This window comes from Monodelphis domestica, chromosome 5 (genome assembly GCF_027887165.1).
Source record: "Monodelphis domestica isolate mMonDom1 chromosome 5, mMonDom1.pri, whole genome shotgun sequence".
NCBI classification, from domain to species: domain Eukaryota; kingdom Metazoa; phylum Chordata; class Mammalia; order Didelphimorphia; family Didelphidae; genus Monodelphis; species Monodelphis domestica.
The window spans coordinates 177,130,853-177,149,835 of record NC_077231.1 but is presented as its reverse complement, the minus strand read 5'-3'; positions in this window follow the sequence as shown (position 1 = coordinate 177,149,835).

Here is an 18,983-nt window from a genome sequence, read left to right as displayed (position 1 = left end):
CTCAATATCTATATTATAGGTACTTAACAAATACTTGAAGAATCAAAGAATAAGCCAAGATTTGGATCTCAGGCCATGAAAAACAGTGGAAGAATTTTCTATCACGGAAAAACTAGAGAACCACTGTAATAAATACTTAATCCTGAAGATGGAGTATTTCAAAGCCTCACTTCTGTTAGTTGCTCAGATTTAAACCAGAAACATTATTTTAGTTTATGCCACCATTTTATTTTTTTATATCTGGTATATCAACAAATCTTATCAATTCTTCTCTTGTAATATCTCAAGAATATGTTGATTCTTTCCTTCCTTATGAAAACCCAGTGTCATATAAAAATTGAATAGGTCTTGCTTCCTTTACACCAGTGATCATGCCATTTCCCAGCTTCCCATGATCTTTCACTTCCTCTCTGTTTATGTAGATTCTACTCTTCCTTCAAAGCCTTGCCTGAGTCCAAGTTTATGAAGCATCCATTATTCATTATATTCTATGGAAATCTCTCCCAGCTCTGAATTGATCATTTATTGTCTATGTCCTTTACTTGTCAGTCAATCATATACTGCCTTTTATATGTCTTTTGTTGATGTACTGTTATTGTATTTTTGTGTTTATATGCTTTGTCTCCAACACTAGATCATAAGCTTCCTGTGGATCAGGACCATGATACTATACATAAAGAAATCCTTAATTAATAAGTAGACAAGTAAATAAATACTATGGAGTAAAAAAAAATTCTTATTTAGTAGATCTATGATAGAAATGGTTTAATGTTGAAAAGGAATGAGCTGGGACTGCCCTGTTTTCATGATTAAAATGTCTGCCCCAAGGCACACATTTCTCTTTCTACATCAACATAACAAAGACTTTCACTGGAGCAAATCATTATTTGTTTTCTACTTGGTGAGGTCCAAAAAGATCTACTGTCAACAGGGAAAGGAGATTATTAAAGCCTGTGAATCCCTGTTCCATAAAGCTCAAAATAAACCATGTCCAAACCAACACACCACTGTCCAGGGTATTTTCTGTAGCTGTATCAAAGTGCTAAGGAAAAAGCAGTGAGCTAAGAGATTTCACTGAAGCTTATATAAGCTTTGGTGTTTTAGAAGAAGGATTTTCCCAAATACTTTAGTAATACAAAATTTTACACCTATTAAGAGAAAAGTTGTAAGCCATTTCCCACAGTGAGTAAAAAATGTTCCTAATTGCACTAGATCAACCTGTTTTCTATTAAAATGTTAAAGCCTACATTATATTAATAAAATAATATTTTAATATATCATGAATAAGTTGCTCCTTTATTGGAAATCCTTGAAAATCTTCCATTATTTTGTCCACATCCACAGCTACTTTCTTGAAACAAGTTAAATGTCTTATCATCCAAATTAACCCTTTTTAGTAGATACCTTTCAAATTTCCAGTGTTACTGCCTTAAAAATACTCAGAAGTGAACATTGATCATTTTATTATGATTTTAATTAAGCAAATATTTATTTAATGGGTTAATAATTACAACTAATGTTTGTATAGTGCGTACTATGTGTCAGGTAAATGCAAAATTCAAAGCATTTTACTATATGATCTCATTTGATTCTTATAACAACCTTGAGAAGTAAATGCTTTTATTATCTACTTTTTACAGAGAAGGAAACTTGGGCGGAGGGGGAAAGTTAAGTGAATTGCCTACATTCCCACAGCTAATCAGTATCTTGAAAGCAGATTTGAACACAAATCTTCTTGACTCCATGTCTCGTGTTCTATGAACTTTGCTATCTAGCTGGCTGAAAGGTTAGGAAATAAGATATCAAGTTCAGTTAGTTCAAGATTGATCCAATCAACTATATAACCCATTAACCAATGAGATTCTTGTATGCACTTACAAATTTATAATCACCTCAACATTTGGGTTAAAAGAACATTTTAAACACAAATAAATGATAATTAATTTCAAAGTCCCCTCCCCATAAGATATTAAGGATATTGAAAATTCCTGAATGTTTTCCAATGAAGTCATCACTGTCATCACTGTGGAGAATTCTACATAAAAATTATAAAGTTGACTTAGTAGAAGACTTGAATTGAAAAATGAGTAGAAATAATTTTTCAAACATGAAAATGTGAAAGTTTGAAATGACATTGATATAAGAAAATATTAGGATTGTTAACATTTATTCACTAGTGTGGATTCATGTGCTATAACAGTAATTTTTGGTCATTTAGTGAGATATGTCTACTTTCTTTTTAAAACTGTATTTTATTTCAGAGTATATATTTTAAATTTTTGTAGAACTTAAAATGCCTTTTTTCAGTCCCAACACTTTATTAGATCTCTCTCAGAGTGTAATTTCTATTAAATCTGTTTTGAAAATTGGTAACCTTATAGAGGCTATACTCAACTTTAATTTCTCCCTTATTCCAGTAGTTATAAGCCTTTTTGATTTCTTAAAACATATTTTAGTAGTATGAATGCTGCCACAAAATAGAAAATCTTTTATCAAATTCTTTAAAGGAAGCCAGCAAAAACTGAAATTCCACAATAAAGGGAATATTATAAGATGATCAGATTTAGAGCTTTTATTTTTGGAATATATTATATATGTATATAGATCCTAGATATTGATTAGTATTGGTATTGATTAAAAGTTAATAGTGGCTGTGGTCAGGTTCTTGAGTTGGTTTAGATCCTGAATTGACAGTTGGTAAAAATCCTGCTCAGATTCATGTAGGAAATATAATTTGTATTGGTATTAAGTTATCCTAAATCTAAAAATTATATATATATATATATATATATATATATATATATAACCAAAGCCCAATTTCTGGCTTGCAAAAGTCTGTTTCTCTCTTGATAAAATCAAGACTGACCTAAAACTTCCTATTCTATCTATTCCCTTCTTCTATCTATATAAACTATTCTAAATTAATTTTATAAGTAATTCCTTTCCTTCTTTCCAGCCTTAGAGAAAATAGCTCTTTACAGGGTTTCAGTAGAATAGCTCTCTCCAGGCCTGCTGGTCTCCTTCATTTCTGAAATGTCATACAGAAAAATCTCAGCCAGTCTCTCCAAACCACTGATCAATTCCACCAACTTTCCAAAATTTCCAAAATCTTCTCAACCAACTTCCACCAACTTTCTCTCAATATTTTCTGAGGAAAACCCAAAGCCTCCAACCTCTGAGTGTGAAACTCCCAGAGTGACCATTATTTTTTCCTCAGACCAATAGGGCTCTCTCTGAATTTCATCTCTCTGACCTAGCTGGAATTCCATAGCAAACTTAAAGGATCTCCCTGTAACTTTTCAGCTCACTCTATGCTGAAACCTATTTCTTGACTAAAATCTATTTCTAATCTTATCAGAACATTTTGTTATTGCTTAACTAAACCGAATTACCTGTTACAAGCTAAAAGGGTGTTATATATTATCTTACTGATTTTTATTGATGAGAGGAAAGGAAAAGTAAATTAGGAGGGAACTTTAACTTGCCTTTCCCAGTGGGAATCTGAAATCTAAGTTAGGCTTCTGAATTCTGATCTTGAGTTAAAGGTATCTACTCTATTAGGTTATTGTGGGTTCAACAGACCCATAGAGCTAGATAAAGGGAAGCAGTGTGATACAGTAGAAAGAGCATCATCTCTAAAATCAGAGGAAATGGATTCAAATCTTGCCACTGGTATTTTCTACTTATATCAATCTTAGAAAAGCCACTTCATTTTCCTGGATCTCTGTTTCTTCAAATGAGGATGTTTAGCTTTTATGGTCCCTTATGTCTCTATCATTATGATCCTATGAGTTCTTGTACTCATTAGCTCTAGGAAGACTTCATATTTATCTCCCTTCACATTTCTAAATTAATGTTGACTTCAGGGCACTTTAACATTTCACATTAAATCATTGTCCTCTTCCATTCAATTAAATTCATTTCACTTTGATTAAACAAACATGTATCAAGCATATGTCATGTGTAAGACATTGTACTAGATAATGGGGATACAGAGCCATAAATGAAGCTGTTCCTATTTTCAAGAAGCTTATATCATTCTGTGGGATATAGCATTCCCAAATAAATAAATATAAAGCAATATCATAAGGGAGAGAGAATTAATAGCATGAAGATGGATAGGGAAATCATGTCCAAAGAAGTATCCTGTAGGAGTTGGCATCTGAGATGATTCTTGAAGGAAATGAAGGATTGGAAAATGTGCAGGTGGGAAAGAAATGCAAACCAGGCATTGATGACAGCCTGTGCTACTGCATGAAGGTAGAAGGAATGTTGATTTTATAAAACAGCTAGTAGGACAATTTAGCCAGAATGTAATCTGCCTGAAGAAGAGTAAGGTGAATTTTGTAAAGTAGATCACAGCTAGATTTTGAAGAATTTCAATTGTTGGGCTGAAGAGTTAAATTTTTTCTTTGTGAAGATTTTAAAATAGAGGAGTACACAATCCAACTCTCATTTTAAGAATGTTAATTTGGTCAAATGATAAGAAAGTCGTTTTGGGATAAAGAAATAAAATTTATGAAGTCATAGAAAAAATGCTTCAAATCAATATTGATTAGATTAATCCAAATTATAACTCTGAGATACCATGTCATACTTATCAGATTGGCTAATGTGGTAGAAAAGTAAAATGATAAGTGTTGGAGGTGATGTGAGACACTAATGCACTGTTGGTTGAGTTGTGAAGTCATCCAAGCATTCTAGGGAGCAATTTGGAACACCGAAGCACTATAAAATTGTGTATAACCTTTGAACCAGCAATACCACTACTAGGCCATATCTTCCAAAGATTTTCTCTAAAAGGTAAAATGACATATTTGTACAAAAATATTTATAGCAGTAATTTTTGTGGTAGCAAAGAATTGGAAATTAAGAAGATGCCCATCAACTGGGGAATGGCTGAACAAGTTGTGGCATATGATTGTAATGGAATACTATTTTGCTATAAGAAATGATGAGTAGGACACTTTCAGGAAAACCTGGAGTTACAAAAGCTGATGCAGAGTGAAGGGAACAGAAACAGGTGAATATTGCATAGAGTAACAGCAATAATGCATGCTGAACAACTGTTAGTGACACAATGATCCAAGACAATTCCAAAGAACTCATGATGAAAAATGCTATCTACCTCCAGAGGGAGAATCAATGGAGTCTGAATGCAAATGGAAGCATACCCTTTTCACTTTGTTTTGTCTTCATTTAAAAGTGTGTCTTCAAAAACATGATTAATATGGAAATAAATTTTGTATAATCATACATGTATAAGGAATATCAAATTTCTTACCATCCCAGGAAAAAGGAGAGGAGGGGAAAAGGGAAATCATTTGGAACTCAAAATGTTAGAAAACAAACACCCCAAATTTTTTGTAATTGGGAAAACTAAAACATTACTGGAGAATAAGAAGAAATTATTGACAGCTGTGTGTAGGATAGACTAGAAAAGGTAATGGTTGGAACCAGACACCCTAATTTTGAAGCTTGTTGCAATAGTCTCAACAAGAAGTGATGAGAATCCAAAATAGGATAGATACTATCTATGTTTTTGAAGAGATAGTAACAAATGTGGAGATGTGAAGGTAGAATTAACAAAATTTGATGAGAGAGTGAAAAGGCTAATATGAAAGTGAAACTTTGAACAAAGACTAGAAAGAAGTTGATGCCATCAGCAAAAATAGGGAAGCCTAAAGAAATGATGAATTTTAGGAAAATATGTTTTGTTTGAGATACCTATGAAAAATCCAGGTAAAGATGTCCTAAGGTATTTGGGAATATAAGGCTGTTCATGAGAACTTAGCCACTAGTTTTGCTACTGTGTACCTTCTGAGACAACTCCAAATCAGGTATCACAATCCACCCCTTCTGACTTCATGAAATTTTTGTGCTGGAAAATATCCCACCTAAAATTGTTATTTCCTTTACTGCTCCAAAATTTGATTTGACATGATATTTTAAAATTGTTTGTAGGGGAATGTTAGGAGAATTCAGTTAGGTTGCTGTCTTTACTCCACCATCTTAGTTTCCCCTAAATTGTGATTTTATATCTTTCAATTTATTGTAGACAGCCTATTGTGGGATTCTGGTTTTAATCTACTTTGCATTTTGTGGTTCATCTCATTCACTTTTTTTTGTTCTCTGTACCCTTTTTGTTTCTCTGTTCAGTAAGATAGATTTCTATACCTAACTGAGTATAGATGTTATTCCTACTTTGTGCCAATTCTGAGGAGAGCAAGATTCAAACACTGCCAAACACCCCCTCAGTTTCCTTCTGTTATATTGATTCTTTTACAACTCTTCCTGTAAAATAATTTACTCCTTTCTCTCCGTTTTCACAATGTGTTACTCTTTCCTATTCCTTGATTTAAAAAAGAAAAAGTCATATTCAATTTATTCTTTGTTCTATCTACATATATATGTCCCTATTAATGATGAATACATGCTCATAATACTGACAAAATTTTGAAGTATCGTTACTACCCTAAACATCCCAGATAATGTAGGTATCTTAAGTATTTTGAGTATCATAGATATTTAAGCATCTTAACTATCACTTTTACTATTACTAGTAATGACATCAGTTTAACTCTGTTGTTTCCCTGGTTCACCTAGAAGTTTCTTAAGTATCTTAAATATTTCTTGTATTATAAGTATCTTAGGTATTCTAGTTATCACTTTCCCATGCAAGGAATATAATGAGTTTTACCACATTGTTTCTTTTGCATACTTTAATATTAAGTACTCTACTAAAGACTAAGGCTTGCCCTTTTAGATATCTCTTGTAATTTAAAAATCTTAAGTATATTGGTTACAATTTCTCATGTAGGGATATGATTACTTTAATCTTACTGATTCCTTTGAGTTTTTTTCTATTTACAACTTTATGCTTCTTTTGAGAATTGAATTGGATTATTAAGTTTTCTTTTTAAGGTCTGACCATTTCAAAAACAATGCCTGGATTCCCCCCATTTCATTAAATATCTATTTCTTCCAATGCAGTATTTTGCTCATTTTCACTGGGTAGGTGATTATTGGTCTTAGACCTATATATTTTGCCTTGTGGAATATCATATTTTATTCCTTCTGATACTTTAATGCTAATGATACTTTAACTATTAGGTCCAGTATAATATGGATTCTAATTCAATAATTTTTTCCAGCTGTTTTTATATTTCCTCTTTCAATTGAGAGTTCTGGAATTTGTCTTTAATAGTCCTAAGATTTTTAAATTTAGGATTTCTTTACAGAGGTGATCAGTAGATTGTTTTGAATTCTATTTTTCCTCCTGTTCAAGAATATCAGGGCAGTTTTCCCTGACACTTTCTTTCAATATGGTGTCAGATTTTGATCATGGCTTTCAAGCAATCCAGTGCTTTTGATCATCTCTCCAAGTTCTATTTTCTAGGTCAGTTGTTTTTCCAGTGAAAGGGTTCATGTTTGCTTCTATTTCTTCATTTCTTTGAATTTGTTTTATTGTTTCCTGCTGCCACATGAAGTTTTTATCTATCATTTGTACCATTCTAATTTTTAGGGAGTAATTTTCTTCATTGAAATTTTATATTCTTTTCTTAAAGAGTTATTGTCCTTTTTTGAAGCATTATATTTCCTTTTTAAGGAAACTTTACTTAAGCAAGATTTTGTTCTTAGGTATTGATCTTTCTATCATTCTTTTCTCAATTTTCTTCTGTTTTTTTTTTTAATTACTTGTTTTTATGTCCTTTTTTCTGGAGTCGTCCCAAGAGTTCATTTATGGTTTTGACATTCTTTCACATTTTCCTTTAAAGTTTCATATTTTTCATTTTTATATTTCCTTCTTTTGAGCTTATATTTTAGTCCTCTCTCTTGTTTAGATGTTTTTCTAATATTATGCTTTTTCTCTGTCTTTTGCTCTTTTGGTGTTATTTTTTCCATTTATATTTATTATCTAGAAGGCAGAGTCAAGATGGTGTTGTAGAGGTAGCAAAAGTTCAGAACTCTGAAAACCCTTCTTTACCAATTACAAACTAAACCTAGGATACTGAAAATCAAACCCAACAACAAGACAGAGATAAGGAACCCTCCTGCTGGATTCAAATTAAAAGGTAAGCCCCCAAAAGCCAGAATTCAAAAACACTCAGGTCTAAGGAGAAGGAAGAAGGAAGGTCCCGCGACCCCTCTCACACCTAAAGCGTTAAGCCTACAGCAGTAACTGGAGCCTCTGGGTGGGCAAGGGTGCTGGTCTGGAAGGAGTACCTTATCTGTAAAGCTGTGCCAGGCTCAGAGCATCAAACAGGGAGTGGAAAAGCAGTTAGAGAAGAAGCACAGAGTGGGCTGCCTAGTTGCAGCTGTGGAGACACTCCATATTGCCCCACCCTCCTGAGGTTTTGGCTTCAGGGAACATCCAGCTATGCAACTCAGCTGGGTTAATCTCATCAAGGCCTTCAGAGGGCAGGAAGCTCAAGCTCCAACACCCCTCTCCAACAGATTGAACTGAGATATTTGCTGATAAAACTGCAAGGGTGAAGACTGAGAGAAAAGCTCAAACTCACAAAAAAAATGAGAAGAGCAAAAGCTCAGGCAACTGCAGGTAGTAAAGAAGGGGTGAATATGAGCAAACAACATAAAAAGAAAAAAGAAATTACAATCCACAGCTATTATACAGGCAATGAACAAAGAGCAAAAGTAGCACAGAAGAATGAAGGAACATCAAGCAAAAACCCAGAAACCCCGCAAATTGGGTACAGGCTTTGGAAGAACTCAAAATACAATTCAAAACACAATTAAGAGAGGCTGAGGACAATTGGGAAAAGAACTTAAAAAGTAAGATAAGTCATCTGGAAACAGAAAACAGCTTCTTGAAAGCCAAAATTAATCAGCTGGAAAATGAGGAGACAAAAGATGAGGCAAAGAAAATGAAAGATGAGGCAGAGAAGATGAAAGATGACCTCCCAAGAAAATCAGACCAGAAGGAGAAGGATGACCAAAAAGCTAGGGAAGAAATCCAGTCTTTAATATACAGAATATAAAAACTAAAATCAAGCAACTTCACAAGGCAACAAGACACTCTATAACAAAACCAAAAGAATGAAAAAATTGAGGAAAAGATGAAGCACCTCATTCACAAAACAGAAGATTTAGAAAATCGTTCCAAGAGAGGCAACTTAAGAATCATTGGTCTACCAGAAGACAATGACAAAAGAAAAAGCCTGGACACCATACTACAGGAAATTATCCAAGAAAACTACCCCAATATTCTAGAACAAGAGGGAAAAGTAGAGATTGAAAGAATGCACAGATTACCTCCTGTACTTAACACCCAACTGACAATAGCCAGAAAAATTATGGCCAAATTCAAGAACTATTTGACCAAGGAAAAAATATTACAAGCTGCTAAGAAGAAGTCATTCTGATACCATGGAACCACAGTGAGGATAACACAGGATCAGGCTGCATCTACACTGAATGACCAAAAGGCATGGAATATGATATTCCAGAAAGTAAGGGAACTAGGTCTACAACCAAGAATCAATTACCCAGAAAAACAGACCATATTCTTACAGGAGAAAGTATGGACATTTAACAAAATGGAATTTCAAGCATTTATAAAGAAAAGACCAGAACTGGACAGAAAATTTGATGCCCAAGCACAGAACTCAAAAGAATCATCAAAAAGTAATTACAAAAGAGGGGGAAAAAAGAAAAACAAATCCTAAAAACAACCTTTTTTTAAAGAGACCCAATAAGTTAAAATTATATTTATCCCTATAAGAAAAGAGGTAATTGTTAATTCTTAATTGTTATTATGATCTGGGCAGCTAGAAGAGGTACACTTAGAGGTAATAGTGACAAACTGTATAGGATGAAATGCCAAGCCATAAATATGTATTTCAATATATATGTGCATAAATACATACATATATGTGTGTATAGTGGTAGTCTCTCAGTGATTGAGAATGACTATTGTCTTTGTGCAGTTTCATCTACAGTGTACCCTCATATGTGGCTTTGAGGTCCAAAGGCTGAGGCACAGAATTTGTGGCACATGGGTCATGGGACTCCAGTTGTTACGGGAGGTGTGGTTGTGGCCTGATGTCGGTGTTCACGCGCAGCAGCAAGACGTCGACATCGCTCATATTCAAAGGTGGTGGCGGTATGGTTAATGTGGGTTTGCCAACTGCTTCTGTCAGAAGCAGCAAGTTCTAGTTGCTTTGGTGTAATGCCAGCCCACTTCAAGTTGGACTTTAGCTGATCCTTGAATCTTTTCTTTGGTTGGTCTTGTTTCCTGAGTCTAGCTGAGAGTTCACCATAGAATACCTGTCTTTGTATTCGCTGTGGGTCCATGCGGATGACGTGTCCAGACCATCGTAGCTGGGTTTTGAGGACCATGACTTCGATGCTGGTGGAGTTGGCTCTGTCAAGGACTTCCTGATTGGTGATTCGGTCCTGCCATCGGATCCTCATGATTGACCGGAGGGAGCGTTGGTGGAATTGCTCCAGCTGTTTCATGTGCTTCTGGTACAGTGTCCATGACTCGTAACCGTACAGGAGCGAGCTGAGGACCACTGCATTATACACTTTGAGCTTCGTCGCAGTGCTTACACCTCTGTGTTGGAGGACTTTGCAGAGCAGCCGCCTGAGTGCCTGGCTGGCCTTTTGGATCCTGGCATTAATCTCGTGGTCTAGGGACCCATCGTTGGCGATGGTGCTGCCCAGGTACTTGAAAGTGTTGATGTTGGAAAGCTGCGTGCTGTCGATTGTAATGCACGGCTGGTTAGTTGGCCTCCCTGGTGCAGGTTGGAACAATACCTCTGTATTGCTGAGGCTGATAGTCAGGCCAAACAGTTTTGTTGCGGTGGAGAACCTGTCCAAATGGTTTGGAGATGGTTTTCTTGGTGGGCCATGAGAGCACAGTCATCTGCAAAGAGAGCTTCCAGGATGAGACTCTCTGTTGTCTTTGTTTTTGCAGTCAGGTGCCGTAGGTCGAATAGTGAGCAATCCAGTCAGTATTTGATGTAGACGCCCAGGTCTAGATCCATCACAGCATGTCGTAATACTTGAGTGAAAAATAGGTTGAATAGTACTGGAGCTAGGACACAGCCTTGTTTCACACCATTGGAGATGTTGAAGCAATTGGAAGGCTCTTCACCAGATAGGACTTCCCCTGTCATGTCGACATGAAAGAGCTGAATCAGTTTGCCAAATTTTGCTGGGCACTTCACAGTGCCTTGCTGTGTCGCCATCTCAGCCTTTGAACCTTCTTATTGGTTTCTTCCCTCTGTTCCACTGAAGCAGTCTTCACATACTTCACATACTGGGTGAGCAAAGCCCTGGTTCACCGTGGGTCGATGACCCGATGACTATCCTCATAAGGCTGGTCTGTCGAAGCCGTTGCCTGGGGTGTGGCCACTGCCGCATGCTAGCAGCTACTGGGAGCCACAAGTGAGAACTGGGTGTCAGGTGGGGGTCAGAGGCTGGAGAACTGCCCTAGGAGGGCATGACAAGCCCTCCATACCAGAGATACTACCCCTCCCTGAGCACTCCATATGTGTGTATATATATATATATATATATATATATATATATATATATATATATATATATATATATATATATATATATACAACTAAAGCTAAAAAGATGTTAATATTAAAAGAAATGGAAAAAGAAACAATATGTCACAAAGAAGCTCATGGCAAGAGGGGGAAGTACATCAATACATTGGAAGGGTAAAGATGTTGGAGATAGGAAAAACTCAATTCTTATGTGCATTGAAATTGCCTCAAATGGGGAAGAACGATCAAATACATTGGGGCAGAGAATTTATTTTCACCCTATAGGGAAGTAGAAGGGTAACAAATGGACTGGTGGGGAGGGAAAAATGCAAAGGAGTGAGAGGGTGGGAGGGTAGTATAAAAAGACTGTAAAGAAAATAAGATGGGAATAAGAAGGGAGGAGGGTAGAAAGGGGTGGGAATTAGGGGGGATTGATTAAAAACAAAACATTGGTGTAGAAGGAAATAGTGATAGAAGAAAAGGCATGAATAAGAGTAGAAATCAAAATGCTGGGAAATACACAGCTGGTAATCATAACTCTGAATGTGAATGGAATGAACACACAATAAAACACAAGTGAATAGCAGAATGGATTAGAAACCAAAACCCTACCATATGCTGTCTACAAGAAACACACAAGAGGAAGATAGACAGCCCATAGGGTAAAAATAAGAGTATGGAAACAAATCTATTCAGCATCAACTGATAAAAAGAAGGAAGGAGTCAAAATAAAAATATCTGACAAAGCCAAAGTAAATATAGATCTGATTAAAAGGGATAGGAAAGTTATCTACATCCTGATAAAAGGCAGTATAGACAATGAAGAAATATCAGTACTCAACATGTATGCACCAAATGGCATAGCATCTAAATTTCTAATGGAGAAACTAGTGGACCTCAAGGATGAAATAGATAGAAAAACTATACTAGTGGGGGACCTTAACCTTCCTCTATCAGAACTAGATAAATCAAACCAAAAAAAATAAATAAGAAAGATATTAGAGAAGTGAATGAAATATTAGAAAAATTAGAGTTAGTTGATATGTGGAGAAAAATAAATAGGGACAAAAAAGAATACACCTTCTTTTCAGAGGTACATGGTACATTCACAAAGATTGACCATGTACTAGGACATAAAAACATTACAAACAAGTGCAAAAGAGCAGAAATAATAAATGCAACCTTCTCAGATCACAATGCAATGAAAATAATAATTAGTAAGGGTTCATGGAGAGGCAAACCAAAAATTAATTGGAAATTAAACAATATGATTCTCCAGAATCAGTTAAAGAAAAAATCATAGAAACAATTAATAATTTCATTGAAGAAAATGACAATGATGAGAAATTCTTTCAAAATCTATGGGATGCAGCCAAAGCACTACTCTGTGGGAAATTTATATCCTTGAGTTCATATATTAACAAATGAGAGAGGGCAGAGGTCAATGAATTGGACATGCAAATTAAAAAACTAGAAAGTGAACAAATTAAAAATCCTCAGATAAAGACAAAATTAGAGATCCTGAAAATCAAAAGAGAAATTAATAAAATTGAAAGTAAAAAAAAAACTATTGATTTAATAAATGTGACTAGAAGCTGGTACTTTGAAAAAACAAACAAAATAGACAAAGCACTGGTCAATCTAATATATTTATTATTTATATATTGAAGTTATAAAAATAATAAATGGTGAGTTATAAAAATAAAACATTTATTGGAATATATGTAAGGATAATAAAGGATTTCTAATTCTAAGAGATTCTAAATCCATCTATATAAACTCCCTGATTCCACAAGGGAGCACTTCTCCTGTTTTTCACAGGCTATACTACTCCTGATCTGACTAACCCAAATTAATACTATCTTAATAAAACTCCCAGGATGTCTGGGTAAACATGGAGACAGTGTAGATGCAGGACTCTTCCTCTCCTCATTGCCTACTGATAAATACTATCTCAAAAGGCCAAAAAAAAAAAAAGAGAAAACCAAAAACCAAATTCGTATGAACAAAGGGTCTCCACATTGGGGCACAGCATTGAAGTTACATGGGATTTAAGCATTTTCACACCATAAGGGTGTTAAATAGCTTCCACCAAAGCATGAGCTGATCAGCCCTCCCCTACCCCCATATAGTACATAGTGTCAGACCCAGTGTGCTAGAATCAGTGAGGGAGCAAAGGTCACCTATGAAGAGAGTGGCATCTCTAGGTCCTTGGCAGATAACTGAGACCATCAAGGACCTACCCCTGAGAGCAACTAGTCTTGAGACCCCAGCAAGCTGAAGAGCATAGACCTTAGGCATGGAGATAGTGCAGGCAAGGGTGGACAGTAAACCGTAGAAGCTGCGGAGTATCAAGAGGTGTCCTAAATGCAAAAACCGTGTTCCTTAGCTCTTACACAGAGAGCCTGCCCTCCTCAGTTAGACTTGAGACTGAAAAGGGAAGGAAAAACCAGCATAGTGATGGCAAACAATGACCAGGGGAAAAAAATAACCTCCAAACACCAAGAGGAACAAGAAGAAGGAATTGACCGTAGATCATTTTTATGGAGGAAAAATCCAGACTACCAAGGAAAAAGCAGAAGTAGATGAACAAATAAATTATTTGAAACCTTCCCCAAAAATGGAAATTGGCCACAAGCTCTTCAAGAATGTAAATTAGAGATTATGAGAAAAATTGATGAACTGTGGCAAGAAAAGTGGGAAATAGTTAAAAAAGAAAATAACAGTTTAAAAGACAGGAATTCCCAAGTGGAGAACAAAATTAAACAGCTGGGAGCCATGGAAATAGAATAGAGCAAACCTAAAAGGATAATCAAAAGATTATAGCAGAAAACCAGTCTTTAAAGATCAGAATTGGGCAATTGGAAGCCAATGATCTCACAAAACAGCAAGAATTAATAAAGCAAAGTCAAAAGACTGACAAAATAGAAGGAAACACAAAATATCTCACTGAAAAGGTGACTGATCATGAGAACCAATCTCAAAGAGACGATTTGAGAATCATTAGTTTACCTGAAAGCCCAGAAATAAACAGAAATCTTGACGTCATACTACAAGAAATTATCCAAGAAAATGACCCTGATGTTCTTGAATAAAAGGGCAAAATAGACATTGAATGAGTTCATAGAACACCCTCTACACTAACTGCTCAAAAGACAACCCCCAGCAATGTAATAGCCAAATTAAAGAACTTCCAAGCTAAAAAGAATATATTATAAGAAGCCAAAAAGAGACAATTTAGATATTAAGGGACACCAATCAGGATTACACACTATCTGGCAGCTTCCATACTAAAGGACCACAAGGCTTGGAGTATGATATTCAGAAAGGCAAGAGAACTGGGTCTTCAACCAAGGATCACCTACCCATCAAATATGACTATATACTTCCAGGGGAACGTTTAGGAATTCAAAAAATAGATTTCCAAGTATTTGTAAAGAAAAGATCACAACTAAGTGGAAAGTTTGATATCCAAACACAAAAATCAAGAGAAACATGAAAAGGTAAATAAGAAAGAAAGGGGAAAGGGGAAAAATATTTTTATTTACATTTTCTTCATTAAGGGCTTCAATAAGATCAAAATTTTTTATATTAATATATGGAAAAATGTCATTGATAAACTCTCAAAAATTATATTCACTATTATAATAATTAGAAGAATCATTCATAGGTAGAGATTGGGGTAATAAGTGGTCTAAGATGATATGTGAAAAAAGCAAAAAGGGTTTGAATAGAAGATGGCACCAAGAGAAACTTGAAGGAATAAGATAAATAGGATAATCTGTATCACAGAAAGAGGTGAATGGGAAGGGGAGGGGAAGAATACTATTATAAGTAGGAGAGGAAGAGAGTGCTAATAAGTAATACTTAAACCTTACTCTCAGTGAAATCAATTCTGAGAGGGAAGAGCATCTAGATATATTGGGGTATTGAATTCTATCTAACTCTACAGGGAAAGTGAAAAGGGAAAAAATAAGGATGGAGTGGGATGAGGAGTTCAAAAAGGGAGGGAGAGAGAGCGGGGAGGGAACTTAATAGATTCTAAGAAGAATAAGACAAAGAATGAAACAAAAAGGGAGAGGTCATAAAAAGAAGTATAATAAGGTTGGGGAATAAGGGGACTGAGTAAAAACAAACCACTGGTTTAAAAGGATAAAGCAAAAGAAGAAAGGGCAGAACTAGAAGAGGATATCAAAATGTCGGGGAATACACAAGAGGCAATCATAACTGTGAAAGTGAATGGAGTGAACCCATACATAAAATGAAAGCAAATAGCAGAGTTGATTAGAAACAAAAATCCTTCCATATGTTGTCTCCAAGAAACATGCATGAGGCAGGTAGACATCCACATGGTAAAAATTAAAGGCTGGACCAAAATCTATTGGGCCTCAACTGAGAAAAAGAAGGCAGGAGTTACAATCAAAATATCTGACAAAGCCAAAGAAAAATAGATCTCAATAAAAGAGATAGGGAAGTTAATTACATCCTGATAAAAGGCAGTATAGACAATGAGGAAATATCAGTAATCAACATGCATGCACCAAATGATATAGCATCCAAATTTCTCTGAAATCAGCTAAAAACAAATCATAGAAATAATTAATAATTTCATTGAAGAAAATGATAATGATGAGACATCCTTTCAAAATCTATGGGATGCAGCCAAAGCACTACTCTGGGGGAAATTTATATCCTTGAGTTCATATATTAACAAATTAGGGAGGGCAGAGGTCAACAAATTGGACATGCAAATCAAAAAACTAAAAAGTGAACAAATTAAAAATCCCAAGATGAAAACTAAAATAGAGATCATAAAAATTAAAGGAGCAATTAATAAAATAAAAAATGAAAGAACTATTGAATTAATAAATAAGACTAGAAGCAGTACTGGTCAATCTAATAAAAAAAGGAAAGAAGAAAATTAAATTAACAGCATCATAGATAAAAAGGGAGACCTCACCTCTAATGATGAGGAAATTAAGACAATCATTAAAAAAGTATTTTGCTCAATTACATGGCAGTAAATATGGCAGTCTAGGTGATGTGGATGAATATCTACAAAAATATAAATTGCCTAGATTAACAAAAGAAGAAATAGAATACTTAAATAATTCCACATCAGAAAAAGAAATTGAATAAGCCATCAAAAAAATCCCTAAGAAAAAATCCCCAGAGCCTGATGGATTCACAAGTGAATTCTATCAAACATTCAAGGAACAACTAATCCCAATTATACCCAATGTATAACCCCAGTTATACAAACTATTTGACATAATAAGCAAAGAGGGAGTTCTACCAGATTCCTTTTATGACACAAATATGGTACTGATTCCAAAGCCAGGCAGGTCAAAAACAGAGTAAGAAAACCATAGACCAGTCTCCTTAATGAATATAGATGCAAAAATCCTAAATAGAATACTAGCCAAAATACTCTAGCAAGTGATCATGAGGGTTATTCATTATTATCAGGTGGAATTCATACCAGGAATGCAAGGGTAGTTCAATATTAGGAAAACCATTCACATAATTGACCATATCAAAAAGCAAACCAACAAAAATCACATGATTATCTCAATAGATGCAGAAAAAGCCTTTGACAAAATACAACACTCATTCCTATTTAAATCACTAAAAATGATAGGAATAAAAGGGACTTTCCTAAAAATAATAAACAGTATATATCTAAAACCATCAGCAAGTATAATCTGCAATGGAGATAAATTAGAAGCATTTCCAGTAAGATCAGGAGTGAAACAAGGATGCACATTATCACCTCTATTATTTAATATTGTACTAGAAACACTAGTAGTAGCAATCAGAGAAGAAAAAGAAATTGGAGGTATTAAAATAGGTAATGAGGAGTCCAAGTTATCAGTCTTTGCAGATGATATGATGGACAATTTAAAGAATCCTAGAGAATCAACTAAAATGGTAGGGGAAATAATCAACAATTTTAGGAAAGTTGTAGGATACAAAATAAACCCACATAAATCATCAGCATTTCTATATATCTCCAACACATCTCAGCTGCAACAGTTAGAAAGGAAAGTTCCAATTAAAATCACTCTAGACAATATAAAATACTTGGGAATGTATTTGCCAAGCCAAACATAGGAACTATATGAACATAACTACAAAACACTTTCCAAACAATTAAAACTAGATCTAAATGATTAGAAAAAATATTAATTTCTCATGGTTAGGATGAGCTAACATAATAAAATGACAATCCTACACAAATTAACTTATTTAGTGTCATACCCATTGAACTACCAAGAATCTTTTTTACTGAATTAGGAAAACAAAACAAAACCAAACCAAAAAAAGTTCATTTGGAAGAAGAACAAAAGATCAAGAATATTCAGGGAAATAATGAAAAAAATGTGAAGGAAGGTGGCCTAGAAGTACCAGATCTCAAACTATAGTATAAAGCAGTAGTCATCAAAAGGATATGTTACTGGCTAAGAGAAAGAAAGGAGGATTAGTGGAATAGACTTGGTGTAAGTGACCTCAGCCAGACAGTCTATGATATACCCAAAGATCCTAGCTTTTGGGGGGAAAATCCACTATTTGACAAAAACTGCTGGGAAAATTGGAAAGAGAGTATGGGAGAGATTGAGTTTGGATCAACATCTCCCACCCTACACCAAGATGAATTCAGAATGGTTGAATGACTTGAATATAAAGAAGGAAACTATAAGTAAATTAGGTGAACAAAAAATAGTACACTTGTCAGATATTTAGGAAAGGAAATTTTTAAGACCAAGCAAGAGTTAGAAAAAATTGCAAAATGTAAAATAAATAATTTTGATTACATTAAATTAAAAGGTTTTTGTACAAACAAAACCAATGCAACCAAAATTAGAAGGGAAGCAACAAATTAGGAAAAAATCTTCATAACACAAACCTCTGACAAAGGTCTAATTACTCAAATTTATAAAGTGCTCAATCAATTGTACAAAAAAATCAAGCCATTCCCCAATTGATAAATGGGCAAGGACATGAATAGGCAAATTTCAGATAAAGAAAACAAAACTATTAATAAGCACATGAAAAAGTGTTCTAAATCTCTTATAATCAGAGAAATGTAAATCAAAACAACTCTGAGGTATCACCTCACACCTAGCAGACTGACTAACATGACAGCAAAGGAAAGTAATGAATGTTGGAGGGGATATGGCAAAGTTGGGATACTAATGCATTGCTGGTAGAGTTGTGAATTGATCCAAACATGCTGGAGGGCAATTTGGAACTATGCCTAAAGGGCACTAAAAAACTTTCTGTCCTTTGATCCAGCCATAGAACTGCTGGGCTTGTACCCTAAAGAGATAATTAGGGAAAAAAGACTTGTACAAGAATATTCATAGCTGCGCTCTTTGTTGTGGCAAAAAAATTGGAAAATGAGGGGATGCCCTCCAATTGGGGAATGGCTGAACAAATTATGGTATATGTTAGTGA